Raw genomic sequence first — 18,029 nt, 5'->3', positions numbered from 1 at the left:
GGGCTCCTCTGGAGACTCTCCTAAGTCTCAAGGACTGGGTCCCCTGAGGTCCTGGGAAAGGGAGAAAGAGTGAACAGCTCCAAGAAGCAGTCTTCCCCAAACTATAACTGAGCACTTGCACAGCCAAAGATCAGAAGCTGTTCCACTCTGTGTCTTAGGCCACCTCCCTTTACCAGACTTAAGCCTCTGCATGGAGGTGGGAGAGCTCCTCCTTGTGGTGGGGTGAGCTGAGAGCACTCAGCCTCAAGTCTTTCTGGCCACAACAGATAATTGGACAAAAGAGTCTATATTTGAACTTTAGACTTATTCATGGTGTCTATATTTTAATATTCAAGAAACTGCTTTGTTTCATGTATGATTTATGGGCTGAAACAAAGAATCCCAAAAGGACAAAGAAAATATATCTGTTAGCTTTTAAGTTCTTTTTATTTGTATATACTATTTATATTAAAAATAAAGTGTTTGAAACAAAGAATATAGAAGGAGGGCCTAGTTTTGCAGAGGTTTAGGTATTGAAAATGAAATAATTTATTCAATTCTGTTTTAAAAACTTTAATGCTCTAGATACAATGGGAGGTTTCGATTGCACAAAGAATCCATGAGTTCAGAGAGTTCTTAGAAGCATTGTCTTATTGATGTCCTGATGACCAATCTTCAAGCAGTTTTCACTGACATTCAGGGATTTGACAAATTGTCTCACTTACGCTGAAAAAATGAAGGGGATAATTTTTCTGAATTCATTGTCCAGTTTTTCAACCCTAAAGAAATTAATTATGATTGTACCATTCTCTCTCATCTCATGCTCAGGAATAACCATGCCTCTCTTGTCCTGTGTTAGGTTCCATAGTGTCTGGAATCATGGTATAGTGATCGCTTCTGTTACCAGAGAGAAAAACCTTAGTAATATAAAAAAAATAATGTCTTAGTAGTAGCCACTCATGAATGCATTGAGAGTACTAAATGAATACATAACACTTTTTTGCAGTTGCCACTGATCAACTTTCAACCATAGATTCATTCCTCCAGTGGAGTGTCTGGGTTCCACTTCTGTTGCATCCCTTCTTTCTTCTACACTCACTCTTCTTCCTTTGAGTGCTATCTTCCCAATTTCTCTTGTTCTCTTCCTTTTCGGTCAAGGCTGGTGAGCTCTTCCTCTCACATTGCCGGTTGATACTGGACATATTTCAGCACCTCTAGGACAAAACCCCTATCTATACAGTATAGATCATTTCTCAAAGCTTAACTTTGATGTGCTTTGCTGCTACAAGATTCCCTCCTTACAAGGCATAGGATGTAAAATAACAAAAGAAGCAGAAATGACAGAATCAGATTCCATTACACCTTTAAGCTCATAAACCAAAAAAATCAGTAAAAATGATTTTTTTTTTAAAAAAAAGATTAATCTGGTCTTTCAGATCCTTCAAGTGTTTTCAAACTCCTAGAAAACATTACACCTCTCTGAAATTTGCACTTTAAATTTATAATATAAACATGGGCATATATTTAAAAACTATGCACATCTTGAAAGTTTGCTTTGAATGATGTTTAAATTGGTACCTAGAGACTCACTTGTTCTCTTCATAAGGAAAGCTTTAGGCTCATCAGGGTTTGGGAGATTGAATTACCCAAAGGAACAACACTGGTAAAAGCTTTAGCCTCTAATTTTTATAGTTTAGAATTGCCTTGGGCTGAATTCATCTTTTTAGCTCTATCCTCATACTTGGAGTTGTGTAAAAATAGAAATTTATAATTTCCTGAATTTTGCTGTTTATAAAGAAGCCATTTGACACATGGAAAGAGTTCAGGATTTGTGACAAAAGGACTTGGATTTTAATGTGGACCCCAGGCAAGTGACTTAACATCCCAATCTCAGTTTGCCTATCTTTAAAATGGTACAATAAATAGTTATGGCATTGTCTTGGCCAAAAAAATATGCGAACCTGACTTGCAAACCATTAAGCACATACAAAGGTAAGAAATTGTTACCTTTATTGAGGAAATAAGACAAGAAGGAAGAGATCATAAGAGGTGCTATATTTTCACTGGTGAATAAATTTTAACAGCCAAAGAGAAGACAAACACATGCCATAAAGGAAGACGATGGATAATCCTTCTGAAAGAGAACTTCTAGTAAGATTTTGTTTTCAAACATTTAATATATGGGACAATAACCACGTCCGAGGTCAGGGGCAGAAGCTGGGAGGACCCCATGCCCGAAGGGCAGCGGCCAAGAGGAGTTGCCCTGCGTCCGAGGTCAGGGGCGGTGGCCGAGAGTGCCAGGCTGCCACGGCGCAGGAACGGCTGAGAGGAGCTACCCCGCGTCCAAGGTCAGGTGCGGTGATGAGAGCAGTTGCCCCGCATCCAAGGTCAGGGGCGGTGGCCAGGAGGAGCTATCCCATGCCTCCAAGCTGGAGGCCAGGGCGGCGACTGGGAGGAGCAACCCCACGTCCAAGGAGCCCTGGCTGCGTGGGCGCAGGAGGGCCTAGAGGAGCTATCCCACGTTGAAGGTCAGGAAGGGAGGCGGTGAGGAGATACCCCTCGTCCAAGGTAAGGAGCAGCGGTTGTGCTTTGCTGGAGCAGCTGTGAAGAGATACCCCATGCCCAAGGTAAGAGAAACCCAAATAAGATGGTAGGTGTTGCAAGAGGGCATCAGAGGGCAAACACACTGAAACCATACTCACAGAAAACTAGTCAATCTAATCACACTAGGACCACAGCCTTGTCTAACTCAATGAAACTAAGCCATGCCCATGGGACCACCCAAGATGGGTGGGTCATGGTGGAGAGGGCTGACAGAATGTGGTCCACTGGAGAAGGGAATGGCAAACCACTTCAGTATTCTTGCTTCGAGAACCCCATGAACAGTATGAAAAGGCAAAATGATAGGATACTGAAAGTGGAGCTCCCCGGGTCAGTAGGTGTCCAGTATGCTACTGGAGATCAGTGGAGAAATAACTCCAGAAAGAATGAAGGGATGGAGCCAAAGCAAAAACATTACCCAGCTGTGGATGTGACTGGTGATAGAAGCAAGGTCCGTTGCTATAAAGAGCAATATTGCATAGGAACCTGGAATGTCAGGTCCATGAATCAAGGCAAATTGGAAGTGGTCAAACAAGAGATGACAAGAGTGAATGTCGACATTCTAGGAATCAGCTAACTAAAATGGCCTGGAATGGGTGGATTTAACTCAGATGACCATTATATCTACTACTGCTAGCAGGAATCCCTCAGAAAAAATGGAGTAGCCATCATGGTCAACAAAAGAGTCCAAAATGCAGTACTTGGATGCGATCTTAAAAGTGACAGAATGATCTCTGTTCGTTTCCAAGGCAAACCATTCAATATCACAGTAATCCAAGTCTATGCCCCAACCAGTAATGCTGAAGAAGCTGAAGTTGAACGGTTATATGAAGACCTACAAGATCTTTTAGAACTAACACCCCAAAAGATGTCCTTTTCATTATAAGGGACTGGAATGCAAAAGTAGGAAGTCAAGAAACACCTGGAGTAACAGGCAAATTTGGCCTTGGAATACGGAATGAAGCAGGGCAAAGACTAATAGAGTTTTGCCAAGAAAACGCACTGGTCATAACAAACACCCTCTTCCAACAACACAAGAGAAGACTCTATACATAGACATCACCAGATGGTCAACACTGAAATCAGATTGATTATATTCTTTGCAGCCAAAGATGGAGAAGCTCTATGAAGTCAGCAAAAGCAAGACCAGGAGCTGACTGTGGCTCAGACCATGAACTCCTTATTGCCAAATTCAGACTTAAATTGAAGAAAGTAGGGAAAACCACTAGCCCATTCAGGTATGACCTAAATCAAATCTCTTATGATTATACAGAGGAAGTGAGAAATAGGTTTAAGGGCCTAGATCTGATAGATAGAGTGCCTGATGAACTGTGGAATGAGGTTCGTGACATTGTACAGGAGGCAGGGATCAAGACCATTCCCATGGAAAAGAAATGCAAAAAAGCAAAATGGCTGTCTGGGGAGTCCTTACAAATAGCTGTGAAAAGAAGAGAAGCAAAAAGCAAAGGTGAAAAGGAAAGATATAAGCATCTGAATGCAGAGTTCCAAAGAATAGCAAGAGATAAGAAAGCCTTCCTCAGTGATCAATGCAAAGAAATAGAGGAAAACAACAGAATGGGGAAGACTAGAGATCTCTTCAAGAAAATTAGAGGTACCAAGGGAACATTTCCTGCAAAGATGGGCTCGATAAAGGACAGAAATGGTATGGACCTAACAGAAGCAGAAGATATTAAGAAGAGGTGGCAAGAATACACAGAAGAACTGTACAAAAAACATCTTCACGACCCAGATAATCACAATGATGTGATCACTGACCTAGAGCCAGACATCCTGGAATGTGAAGTCAAGTGGGCCTTAGAAAGCATCACCACGAACAAAGCTAGTGGTGGTGATGGAATTCCAGTTGAGCTATTTCAAATCCTGAAAGATGATGCTGTGAAAGTGCTGCACTCAATAGCCAGCAAATTTGGAAAACTCAGCAGTGGCCACAGGACTGGAAAACATCAGTTTTCATTCCAATCCTAAAGAAAGGCAATGCCAAAGAATGCTCGAACTACTGCACAATTGCACTCATCTCACATGCTAGTAAAGTAATGCTCAAAATTCTCCAAGCAAAGCTTCAGCAATATGTGAACCATGAACTTCCAGATGTTCAAGCTGGTTTTAGAAAAGGTAGAGGACCCAGAGATCAAGTTGCCAACATCCGCTGGATCATGGAAAAAGCAAAAGAATTCCAGAAAAGCATCTATTTCTGCTTTTTTGACTATGCCAAAGCCTTTGACTGTGTGGATCACAATACACTGTGGAAAATTCTTCAAGAGATGGGAATACCAGACCACCTGATCTGCCTCTTGAGAAATTTGTATGCAGGTCAGGAAGCAACAGTTAGAACTGGACATGGAACAACAGACTGATTCCAAATAGGAAAAGGAGTACGTCAAGGCTGTATATTGATACCCTGCTTATTTACCTTCTATATAGAGTACATCATGAGAAACCCTGGATTGGAAGAAGCACAAGCTGGAATCAGGATTTCTGGGAGAAATATCAATAACCTCAAATATGCAGATGACACCACCCTTATTGCAGAAAGTGAAGAGGAACTAAAAATCCTCTTGATGAAAGTGAAAGGGGAGAGTGAAAAAGTTGGCTTAAAGCTCAACATTCAGAAAACGAAGATCATGGCATCTGGTCCCATCACTTCATGGAAAATAGATGGGGAAACAGTGGAAACAGTGTCAGACTTTATTTTTTGGGGCTCCAAAATCACTGCAGATGGTGACTGCAGCCATGAAATTAAATGACGCTTACTCCTTGGATGGAAAGTTATGACCAACCTAGATAGCATATTCAAAAGCAGAGACATTACTTTGCCAACAAAGATTCATCTAGTCAAGGCTATGGTTTTTCCTGTGGTCATGTATGGATGTGAGAGTTGGACTGTGAAGAAAGCTGAGCACTGAAGAATTGATACTTTTGAACTGTGGTGTTGGAGAAGACTCTTGAGAGTCCTTTGGACTGCAAGGATATCCAACCAGCCCATTCTGAAGGAGATCCCCTGGGATTTCTTTGGAAGGAATGATGCTAAAGCTGAAACTCCAGTACTTTGGCCACCTCATGCGAAGAGTGACTCATTGGAAAAGACTCTGATGCTGGGAGGGATTGGGGACAGGAGGAGAAGGGGATGACAGAGGATGAGATGGCTGGATGGCATCACTGACTCGATGGACATGAGTCTGGGTGAACTCTGGGCGTTGGTGATGGACAGGGAGGCCTGGCATGCTGCAATTATTGTGGTCGTAAAGAGTCGGACACGACTGAGAGACTGAACTGAACTGAACTGAATGATAATTTAGGGCCAGATACTGTTCAAAGTCTCCTTCACAGATCATTGCCTTGCCATGGTCAAGAGGCTTGTGTAACTTAATGAAGCTATGAGCCTTGCCATATAGGGCCACTCAAGATGGATGGGTCATAGTTGAAAGTTCTGACAAGATGTCATCCGCTGGAGGAGGGAATGCAAACCATCCCAGGATACTTGCCATGAGAATCTCATGAACTTTATAAAAAGACAAAAAGATATGACACCAAAAGATGAGCCCCCTAGGTAAGAAGGTGTCCTATATGCTTCTGGGGAAGAGAGGGGGACAACTACTAATAGCCCCAGAAAGAATGAAGCCACTGGGCCAAAGTGGAAATGATACGTAGTTACGGATATGTCTGGTGGTGAAAGTAAAATCTAGTGCTGCAAAATACAGTATTGCATAGGAACCTGGGATATTAGTTCCACGAATCAAGGTAAATTGGATGTGGTCTAGCAGGAAATAGTAATAAGCATCAACATCTTAGGAATCAATGAACTAAAATGGATGGGAATGGGCAAATTTAATTCAGAGGACCATTATGTCTAGTACTGGGGAAAAAAAACCTTTGGAAGAAATGGAGTAGCCCTCATAAGTAATATATTTTTTTAAAATTTTATTTTATTTTTAAACTTTACATAATTGCATAAGTAATAAAAGAGTCCAAAACGCAGTACTTAGATGCAACCTCAAGCATGACTGAATGATCTTGGTTTCATTTCCAAGGCAAGCCATTCAACATCACAGTAATCCAAGTCTATGCCCTTACCACTGATGTCGAAGAAGCTGAAGTTGATAAGTTCTATGGATACCTAGAAGACCTCTTAGAACTAACACCAAAGAAAAAGATGATCTATTCATCATTAGAGATTGGCATGCAAAAGAGATACCTGGAGTAACAGGCAAGTTTGGCCTTGGAGAACAAAATGAAGCTGGGCAAAGTCTAACTAAATTCTGCCAAAAGAGTACACTTGTCATAGCAAACACCCTTTTTCATCAGCATGAGAGATGAATTTACCATTGACATCACCAAGTGGTCAGTATTGAAATGAAACTGATTACATTCTTTGTAGCGCAAGATGAAGTAGCTGTATGCAATCAGCAAAAACAAGGCCTGCAGCTAACTGTGGCTCAGATCATCAGTTTCTCATAGCAAAATGCAGGCTTAAACTAAAAAAGTGGGGAAAGACCATTAGGCCAGCCAGGTATGACTTAAATCCCCAGTGAATATGCATTTGAGGTGACAAATAGATTCAAGGGATTAGACCTAGTAAATAGTATGCCTGGAGAAATGTGGACAGAGGTCTGTAATGTTGTACAAGAAGCAGTGAAAAAACTCATTCCAAAGGAAAAAAAAAAAAGCAAAAGGGCAAAGTGGTTATCTGAAGAGGCTTTACAAATAGCTGAAGAAAGAAGAGAAGCAAAAGCAAGGGAGAAAGGGAAAGATGCATCCAACTAAATCCAGAGTTCCAAAAAATAGTAAGGAGAGAAAAGAAGGCCTTCTTCAATAAACAGTGCATAAAAATAGAGGAAACCAACAAAATCAGAACACACCCTCTCATCATACACAAAAATAAACTCCAAATAGCTTAAAGACTTAAACATAAAACATGATACTATAAAACTCCTAGAAGAGATCATAGGAAAATATTCTCTGACATAAATCACAGCAATGTTTTCTTAGGTCAGTCTCCCAAGGCAACAGAAATAAAAACAAAAATAAACAAATGAGACCTAATCAAACGTACAAGCCTTTGCACAGCAAAAGAAACCATAAACAAAACAAAAAGACAACCTACACAATGGGACAAAATATTGCTAACAATGCTACCAATGAGGGCTTAATTTCCAAAATACATACACTCAATGGCAAAACAAACAAACAACTCAATTGAAAAATGGGAAAGAGTATGGAGGTTCCTCAGAAAAGTAAAAATAAATTACCATATGATCTAGTGATTCCACTCCTGGGTGTATATACAGACAAAACTCTAATCCAAAAAGACATATGCACCTTTATGTTGACAGCAGCACTATTCACAAGAGCCGAGACATGGAAACAACCTAAACCTTCATCAACAGATGAGCGGATAAAGATGTGGTGTGTACACACACACACACACACACACACACACAGAGGAATATTACCCAGTCATAAAAAAGAACAAAATAATGCCATTTGCAGCAACATGGATGCAACTAGAGAATACCATACTAGGTGAAGTGAGTCAGAAAGAGAAAAACAAATACCATGTGGTATCGCTTCTATGTGGAATCTAACATATGACACAAATGAGCATATCTATGAAACAGAAACAGACTCTTAGACATTGAGAACAGACTTATGGTTGCCAAGGGGGAGGGAGCTGGGGGAGGGATGGAGTGGGAGGCTGGGGTTAGCGGATATAAGCTACTATGTATGGAAGGGATAAACAACAAAGTTCTACTGTAGAGCACAGAGAACTATATTCAGTATCCTGTGATAAACTGTAATGGAAAACAGTACCAAAAGCAATTTATATATGTGTGTGTGTGTGCACAAGTGAATCATTTTGCTGTACAGCTGAATCAACACAATAGAGTAAATCAACTATACTTCAATTAAAAAAAAAATTGTTTGTAAAACCAAAAAAAAAAAAAAAGAAAGAAAGAAAATAGAGGAAACCAACATAAGAGGAGAGACTAGAAATTTCTTCAGGAAAATTGGAAATATCAAAGGAACATTTCACCCAAAGATTGGCACAATAAAGGACAGAGAATGTAGAGACCTAGTAGACTCAGAAGAGATCAAGAAAAGATTAAAAGAATGCATGGAAGAACTGTACAAAAAAGATCTTAATGAACTGGATAACTATAATGTTGTGGTCTGTCACCCAGAGCCAGATATTCTGGAGTGTGAAGTCAAGTGGGCCTTAGGAAGCACTGCTGTGAATAAAACTAGTGGATGCAATGGAATTGCAGTCAGTCAGTCAGTTCAGTCACTCAGTCGTGTCTGACTCTTTGCAACCCCATGAATCGCAGCACGCCAGGCCTCCCTGTCCATCACCAACTCCCAGAGTTCACTCAGACTCACGTCCATCGAGTCAGTGATGCCATCCAGCCATCTCATCCTCTGTCATCCCCTTCTCCTCCTGCCCCAATCCCTCCCAACATCAGAGTCTTTGCCAATGAGTCAACTCTTCGCATGAGGTGGCCAAAGTACTGGAGTTTCAGCTTCAGAATCATTGCCTCCAAAGAAATCCCAGGGCTGATCTCCTTCAGAATGGACTGGTTGGCTCTCCCTGCAGTCCAAGGGACTCTCAAGAGTCTTTTCCAACACCACAGTTCAAAAGCATCAATTCTTCGGTGCTCAGCTTTCTTCACAGTTCAACTCTCACATCCATACATGACCACTGGAAAAACTATAGCCTTGACTAGATGGATCTTTGTTGGCAAAGTAATGTCTCTGCTTTTGAATATTCTATCTAGGTTGGTCATACCTTTTCTTCCAAGGAGTAAGCGTCTTTTAATTTCATGGCTGCAGTCACCATCTGCAGTGATTTTGGAGCCCCCCAAAATAAAGTCTGACAGTGTTTCCACTGTTTCCCCATCTATTTTCCATGAAGTGATGGGACCAGATGCCATGATCTTCGTTTTCTGAATGTAGAGCTTTAAGCCAACTTTTTCACTCTCCACTTTCACTTTCATCAAGAGGCTTTTTAGTTCCTCTTCACTTTCTGCCATAAGGGTAGTGTCATCTGCATATCTGATGTTATTGATATTTCTCCTGGCATTCCAATAGAGCTATTCAGAACCCTAAAGAATGATGCTATCATAATGTTGCACTCAATATGTCAGCAAATCTGTAAGACCTAGCAGTGGCCACAGGGCTGGAAAAGGTCAATCCTCATCGCAATTCCCAAGAAGGGTAGTACTAAAGAATGTTCAAGCCATCGGACAGTTGCACTCATCTCCCATGCTAGTAAGGTCATGCTTAAAATCTTGCATGCTAGGCTTCAGCATTATGTGAACCAAGAATGTCCAGATGTCCAAGCTGGGTTTAGAAAAGACAGAGGAGCCAGAGATCAAATTGCCAACATTTGCTGGATCAGAGAGAAAGCAAGGGAACACCAGAAAAACATCTACCTCTGTTTTATCAACTTCACTAAAGCGTTTGACTGTGTGGATCATAACAAACTGTGGAAAGCTCTCAAAGAGATGGGAATACCAGACCCGTCTAACCTGTCTCCTGAGAAACCTATATTTGGGTCAAGAAGCAATAGAGCCCTGTATGGAACAACTGATTGTTTCAGGATTGAGAAAGGAGTACATCAGGGCTGTCTGTTGTCACCCTGTTTATTTAATTTATGTGTTGAGCACACCATGAGAAATACCAGGCTGAATGAGTTACAAGCTGAAATCAAAATTGGAGGGAGAAAATCAACAATTTCAGTTATGCAGATGATACCATTGTAATAGCAGAAAGTGAAGAGGAACCAAAGAGCCTCTTGATGGTGAAGGAAGAGAGTGAGCAAGCTGGCTTAAAACTAAATATTAAAAAAATTAAGATCAAGCATCTGGCCCCATTGCTTCTTAGCAAATAGAAGGGGAAAATGTGGAAGTAGTGACAGATTACCTCTTCTTGGGCTCTAAAATCATTGTGGATGGTGACTGCAGCCATGAAATCAGAAGACAATTGCTTCTAGGCAGGAAAGCTATGACAAACCTAGACAATATGTTGAAAAACAGAGACATTACTCTGTTGAAGGTCTGTATAATCAAGGCTATCATCTTCCCAATGGTCACGTACAGTTGTGAGAGCTGAACTTAAAGAGGGCAGAATACCAAAGAATTGATGCCTTTGAACTGTGGTGCTGGAGAAGATTCCTGGAAGTCCCTTGGATAGAAAGGAGATCAAACCAGTCAATTTTAAGGGAAATCAACCCTGAATACTCACTGGAAGGACTGATGCTGAAGCTGAAGCTCCAGTATTTTGGTCACCTGATGTGAACAGTCAACTCATTGGAAAAATCCTTGATGCTGGGGAAGCTTGAGAACAGAAGGAGAAGAGAACATCAGAGGATGAGATGGCGGGATGGCAGTGCAATGGACATGAACGTGGGCACACTTCTGGAGATGGTGAGAGACAAGGAGGCCTGGTGTGCTTTTGTCCATGGGGTCACAGAGAGTCGGACATGACTGGACGACTGAACAAAAACAACTTTTCAAAGTGCTTAACTTGAATTATCTCTTTTAATCATACTATCTTTGACCCTATTTTATGGGGGGCGGGGGACGGGGATGGAGTGCCACTGAGGCATAGAGAACATAATTAATTTTGTCACGATTATAAAATTACAAAATTTTGTCATTACAGTCAGTAAATGGTAAAGACAAGATTTAAACACTGGTTCTAGAGTATGTGTTAACTATTATGTATTTCAAGTTATGCAAATAAAGAGGACTTAAATTTTCTTTAAAGTACAGATAAAATTCCTGGTTGTTGAATAAGTTTTTCTGTAAGTTATAGACAAGTGACATGATTTTAAGCTATAGAGAAATGACAAATGATTATGAAACTGAATGAGGATACCCTTCAGAGTACCAAACAATGAAGGGCTTTATTGTGCTTGTGAATTCCATTTCACGTAAAGTATCAGGGTTCACTGAGCAAATGAGATTTTGCAAATAATTTAGTAGTTTGTCAAATACCTAGGACCCAAGATCCCTTTTATCAGGAACACTGAATTGAACCTGTAATTTGGGTTCCAAGTTGCTTTGCAAAAATGAGCAAAGCTCATGCCTGGTTCAAAATTGTGAAAAAAGTATGTCAAGGCTGCATATTGTTATCCTGCTTATTTAACTTCTATGCAGAGTACATCATGAGAAATGCCCAGCTGGATGAAGCTCAAGACTGCTGGAAGAAAATAACAATAACCTCAGATATGCAGATGACACCATGCTAATAGCATAAAGTGAAGAGGAACTAAAGAGCCTCTTGATGAAGATGAAAAATGAGGGTGAAAAAAACTGGCTTAAAACTCAACATTCGACAAACTAAGATCATAGCACCTGGTCCCATCACTTCATGGCAAATAGATGGGGAAAAATGGAAACAGAGACAGATTTTATTTTGAGGGGCTCCAAAATCACTGTGGACTATGACTGTAGCCATGAAGTTAAAAGATGCTTGCTCCTTGAAAGAAAAGCTATGAACCTAGACAGCATATTAAAAAGCAGGGTATTTGCCAACAAAGGTCCAACTATGGTTTTCCCATTAGTCATGTATGGCTGTGAGAGTTCGACTATAAAGAGGGATGAGCACCGAAGAATTGATGCTTTCAAACTGTGGTGCTAGAGAAGACTATTGAGAGTCACTAGGATAACCAGGCTGGAGAAGGCAATGGCAACCCACTCCAGTACTCTTGCCTGGAAAATCCCATGGACGGAGGAGCCTGGTAGGCTGCAGTCCATGAGGACACTAAGAGTTGGACACGACTGAGTGATTTCACTTCCACTTTTCACTTTTATGCATTGGAGAAGGAAATGGCAACCCACTCCAGTTTTCTTGCCTGGAGAATCCCAGGGATGGGGAAGCCTAGTGGGAAGCCATCTATGGGGTTGCACAGAGTCGGACATGACTGAAGTGACTTAGCAGCAGCAGCAGCAGGACAACCAGGCAATCAAACCAGTCAATCCTAAAGGAAATCAACCCTGAATGTTCATTGCAAGGACTGAGGTTGAGGCGGAAGCTCCAATAGTTTGGTCACCTGATACAAAGGTCAACTCATTGGAAAACAACCTCATGCTGGGAGAGATTGAGGACAGGAGGAGAAGGGAGTGACAGATGATGAAATTGTTGGGTGGTATCACTGACTCAATAGACATGAGTTTGAGCAAACTATGAGAGATAGTGAAGGACAGGGAAGCCTGGTGTGCTGCAGTCCATGGTGTCACAAAGAGTCAGACACAACTGAGCAACTGAGCAACAATGAAATATGTATATATATGTGTGTATATACACACCATAAAATACATATGTACACACACTGTTATACACATACGTATACACACCATTATGTATATAATATATGCATATATATAAAACCTATATATGTGTGTGTATATATATATATCTATATATCAATAGATAGATTCTGTTTTTATTACTCTGATGTGACTACTGAATAATCCATAAATTGCCACCATTTCGTTCCTATATATAACCCTACTTTAGTTCACCAAGCAGAAGAGGGGGTAATGATTACAGATTGTTGTCTTTAACAATTGTTCATACATTTGATGAGGGATTTGAGAATTTGGAACTTGATAATTTTTATGTTTTTTTCCTAATTTAACATCCTTTTTTTCTGTATTTCAAGGGAGATTATAGTTGTTAATATTACTAATTCTGCTCTTATACTTCACATTTCTTTAAAGTAGCATCCACTTGGACTGGAAGGACATCCCACCAGTCCATTCTGAAGGAGATGAGTCCTGGGATTTCTTTGGAAGGAATGATGCTAAGGCTGAAACTCCAGTACTTTGGCCACCTCAAGCGAAGAGTTGGCTCATTGGAAAAGACTCTGATGCTGGGAGGGATTGGGGGCAGGAGGAGAAGGGGACGACAGAGGATGAGATGGCTGGATGGCATCACTGACTCGATGGATGTGAGTCTGAGTGAACTCCGGGAGTTGGTGATGGACCGAGAGGCCTGGCATGCAGCGATTCATGGGGTCGCAAACAGTCGGACACGACTGAGCGACTGAAATGAACTGAACTGAACTGAGCTGATGGCTAGATGGTGCTTATCATGTATCATGGGTTCAATATATATTGAATATTAGTTGAATGAGTAAATTAATTTTAAAAATCCACCATTGAACAATGGTGATTATAATACATATCAGATATTAGCATTTCTGAACTGAATTCTCATAGTCTATATTTGTCATGGACGGCTATCCTGAGAATACTGAACTCTTTGAAAAACTTTTTTATTTTAAAGGTAGTATCAGGATTTTTGTTTGCTTGTTTAATGTAGGAAAACTCCCCTCTAAAGAAAATTTGGTGCCTTTATCTGAAATTCTGATCTGGATCCACATGGTGAGGTCAGTTACTTAAATGTAAATACCTTTGCTATCCATTTCTTTTTGTAGGTATCTCATGAAACCTTGTTTAAGCGTTTGGCTTGGGTAAACTTTTACTTTAAGATTAGCTTGGTAGACAGCATTTATTCTGTTTCCTCCTGGAAACCTCATCAAATGAAAGGAAGGGATTTTTTTTAATTGCAAAATTCCACAAAAAAAAAGAAGAAAACAAAACAAAAAACATCAACAACAAAATAACAGAAGTGGAAGGATGCATGGTGATTGACTCAGCAGTGGAATACACAAGCCAAATTCATGGAAGCCTTAGGGACTGGAGGCAATAGGTTGGTTTAGACTAAAAATAAAAGAATTAACTGAAGCAGTTAGGAACCCAGGTCTACCTACCACACCCATTCCATACAGAACAGCAATTACCCATCTTCCACCGACAGAAAACTAGAAGTATATCTTCTAGAAGGGCTTATCTTGTGGCTCAGTTGGCAAAGAATCCACCTGCAATGTGGGAGACCTGGGTTCGATCCCTGGTTTGGGAAGATCCCCTGAAGAAGGGAAAGGCTACCCACTCCAGTACTTTGGCCCGGAAAATTCCTTGGTCTCTATAGTCCATGGGGTCGCAAGGAGTCGGACACAACTGAGCCACTTTCACTAGAAACAGTGAATCCTTCAACTGGGAGTCAACTACACATAGTTCAGGATGGAGGACTATGTTGGGGAGTGGGATAAACATTTATACCAAATATATGGCACACTTTTTTCAATTCAATTGCAGGATAACACACCACCAGGAAGGTGCTTTGTGCATCTTAACAGGCCCGTATTAAAGCCCCGAAAATAGTAAATCAGTTACTAGTGAAAGTGTCTAGCAAAATGTCACTCACTGATACCTAAATAAGCAAGCCCCCCTTTTAAACACCTGGAATTTCCAGCTAGACTTGCTTTCCCTTTATTCCCAAATCATTATAAATTCTTAAGAAATTGCAAAATACAGTATAGAGAAGATCTGTGTGCCCATCACCTAGCTTCCCCAAACAGTAACATCTTAATCCTAGTGAAAGATCAAAACCAAGAAATTGACATGCTCACAATATATCCAATTAACTTTTTAAACAATTTCATTTTTAAGTTTGAACAGATGGCTGAGGAGAATCAGACATCTCAGGAAATATTTTTCTTTAATTAGAAAGATTATCTTGGAGAAACCAATATTTTGAGTGATGGTGAAAACTTCAAAACATACCAGAAAAAAGAAAAAAAAAAAAGAATAGCTAAGAACCAAGAACAGCATTGACAAAAGGAATTTTAGTGAACAATAAAGAGTGCAAAGAAATTGAAAATTATTGAAGCAGAAAGTAAAACAAGCAAAACAATACAAATGAACAAAGAAACGTTCAGTTTAAAGGTTGAAAGAAAAACTAATGTAGAACATGGTGACTGTAACTGAGAACACCATTGTATAATTAATTTTCTGAGATAATAGAACTTAAATGTCCCCAACAAAAAAGTAAATCTGTGAGATGATGGATTATTAACTGAATGATGAGAATTCTTTCACAAGGGATATGTGAATCAGATTATCACATTGTATATTTTGAATATCTTAGAGTTGTATTTGTAAATTATTCCTCAATAAAGCATAGAAAAAGAAAAAAATGATAATTTCACACAAAGTAGAGCAAAAAGGGAAATAAGAGGTAAAAGAAGAAAGTTGAATCAATTCAGGAAGTTCCACATCTCAATAATAGAAGTTACAGAAAGAGAAAACAGACAAAAGTGAAGAGGGAAATAGGCAGAGAAATAATTCCTAAACAAACATGTCAAGGCCCAAATTTTTTTAATCAGAATTAACCAGACAAACTTGCTCCACCAACTAAAGGCTATGAGTTTTTACACTAAAGGATTCCATTGAGTATTCCGCACAAAGGATAAAATAGACTCACATTTATATGGATTACTGTGAAGTTTAAGAGAACTGGGAATAAAGAAAAATAAAGACATATCATAAATATAGGATAATAATTCAGAATGGCTTTGGACTTGTCAACAGCAACACTGAAAGCCAGAACAGACCCATGCCTCCATAATCCTGGAATAAATTAATATTCAACATAAAATTCTATATCTTCAAAATTTATCAACTGTGAGGATAGACTATAAACTTTCAAACATGCAAGGTTTCAGAAAGTCTATCCCTCCCACCCACACACAGGCTCACATACACCAGTAAACACTCTTTATGAAGAAGCTGCTGGAGAAAACGCTCCATGAAACCAAGTGACAAGACCAAGAAAAACAAAACAAAACAGGATCTAGGTATGAGATCAAAATCAAGAGAAAGGCAAAGGAATCCCCAGGTTATTGACTGAGAGCAACTCCAAGATGACAGACATGGATCATGGAGACCATATTTCATATTGGAATCAGGCAGAGAATGATGAGAAAGATGTTTTGAAGGATATGAAATTGATAAGATGTATGATATGCATACATATATATTTTGAGAGAAATTTTAGGTGACTGGGAGATAGTTTGTTGGTGAAAACTAAGGAAATAGAGTACAATACATTTTTAATTCCAGGAAGCAAAACAAATGCAAGAAACTGAAAATAATTTTAGTATACTGAAAGGCCCAACTGGGACTAATGTTTACATTGTTGTGCTAAGGTGAGTACTGAATGCTGGTTTAATCATAACTTGTCACAGTCATTTCAGAAAAATGAGGCACAAATATTGTGGAAATAGTAGTAAAAGAAAGAGAAACCTCATCTTCCATAGAGCCACAAACATTAATACCAAGTGAAGTGAAGTGAAGTCGCTCAGTCGTGTCTGACTCTTTGTGACCCCATGGACTGTAGCCTACCAGGCTCCTCGGTCCATTAAAAAGTGGTCCAATAGTCATGTTACTCATAGATGTGAAGGTAAATACTGAAATAAATTTAGAGTGGTTGTCTTCTTGATCATGAGATGGGCAAAGGGTTGGGAAGATTGTAGCTATTTTGTTTAAATTTTGTTTAGGTAATAATAATTATGGAAATTTTGATTTTTTGAACTATATGTACATTTAACTCTGATAAAAATATGTTGTTGTTCAGTCACTCATTCATGTCCAATTCTTTGTGACCCAATGGACTGCTGGATAACAGGTTTCCCTGTCCTTCACCATCTCCCAGAGTTTCTTCAAACTCATGTCCATTGAGTTGGTGATGCCATCCAACCATCTCATCCTCCTGTCTTCAGTCTTTCCCAGCATCAGGCTCTTTTCCAATGAGTTGGCTCTTTTCCAATGAGTCAGCTCTTTGCATCAGGTGGCCAAAGTATTGGAACTTCAGCCTCAGTATCAGTCCCTCCAATGGACATTCAGGATTGATTTCCTTTAGGATTGACTTGTTTGATCTCCTTGCAGTCCAAGGGATTCTTAAAAGTCTTCTCTAACACTACAGCTCAAAAGCATCAATTCTTCAGTGCTCAGACTTCTTTATGGTCCAACTTTCACAACCATACCTGACTATGAGAAAAAACATAGCTTTGACTACAAGGACCTTTCTCGGCGAAGTAATGTCTCTACTTTTTAATGTGCCATCTAAGTTAGTTATAGCTTTTCTTCCAAGAAGCAAGTGCTTTTTAATTTCACGGCTGCAGTCACCATCCACAGTGATTTTGGAGCCCAAGAAAGTTTGTCACTGATTCCTTTTATTCCCCATCTATTTGCCATGAAGTGATGTGACCAAATGTCAAGATATTAGTCTTTTGAATGTTGAGTTTTAACTGTTTTCTTTCACTGTCTTCTTTCACCTTCCTCAAGAGGCTCTTTAGTTCCTCTTCACTTTCTTCCCTTAGAGTGATATCATCTGCATATCTGAGGTTGTTGGTATTTTTCCCAGCAGTCTTGATTCCAGCTTATGAGTCATCCAGCCTGACATTTCTCATGATGTACTCTGCACATAAATTAAATAAGCAGGGTGACAATATGCACTGTAGATTGTATATTCAAAACATACTGCTTTCCCAATTTGGAACAAGTCCATTGTTCCATGTACGG

At 39.8% G+C, this 18,029-nt stretch overlaps 1 long non-coding RNA gene across 1 annotated transcript in view; it reads right to left on the bottom strand.

Moving 5' to 3' along the window:
• Positions 1-575: 575 nt before the first annotated feature.
• Positions 576-18,029, bottom strand: part of LOC129628043 (uncharacterized) — a 36,451-nt gene continuing 18,997 nt past the window's right edge. Inside the window, exon 4 of the long non-coding RNA XR_008702702.1 lies at positions 576-705. This is a non-coding gene — a long non-coding RNA (uncharacterized LOC129628043). The remainder of the gene's footprint in view (positions 706-18,029) is intronic.

Source organism: Bubalus kerabau, chromosome 15, assembly GCF_029407905.1.
Source record: "Bubalus kerabau isolate K-KA32 ecotype Philippines breed swamp buffalo chromosome 15, PCC_UOA_SB_1v2, whole genome shotgun sequence".
Taxonomy (NCBI): Eukaryota; Metazoa; Chordata; class Mammalia; order Artiodactyla; family Bovidae; genus Bubalus; species Bubalus kerabau.
The sequence above is the reverse complement of the archived record's forward strand: the minus strand, read 5'-3'. Positions and strand labels throughout refer to the sequence as shown.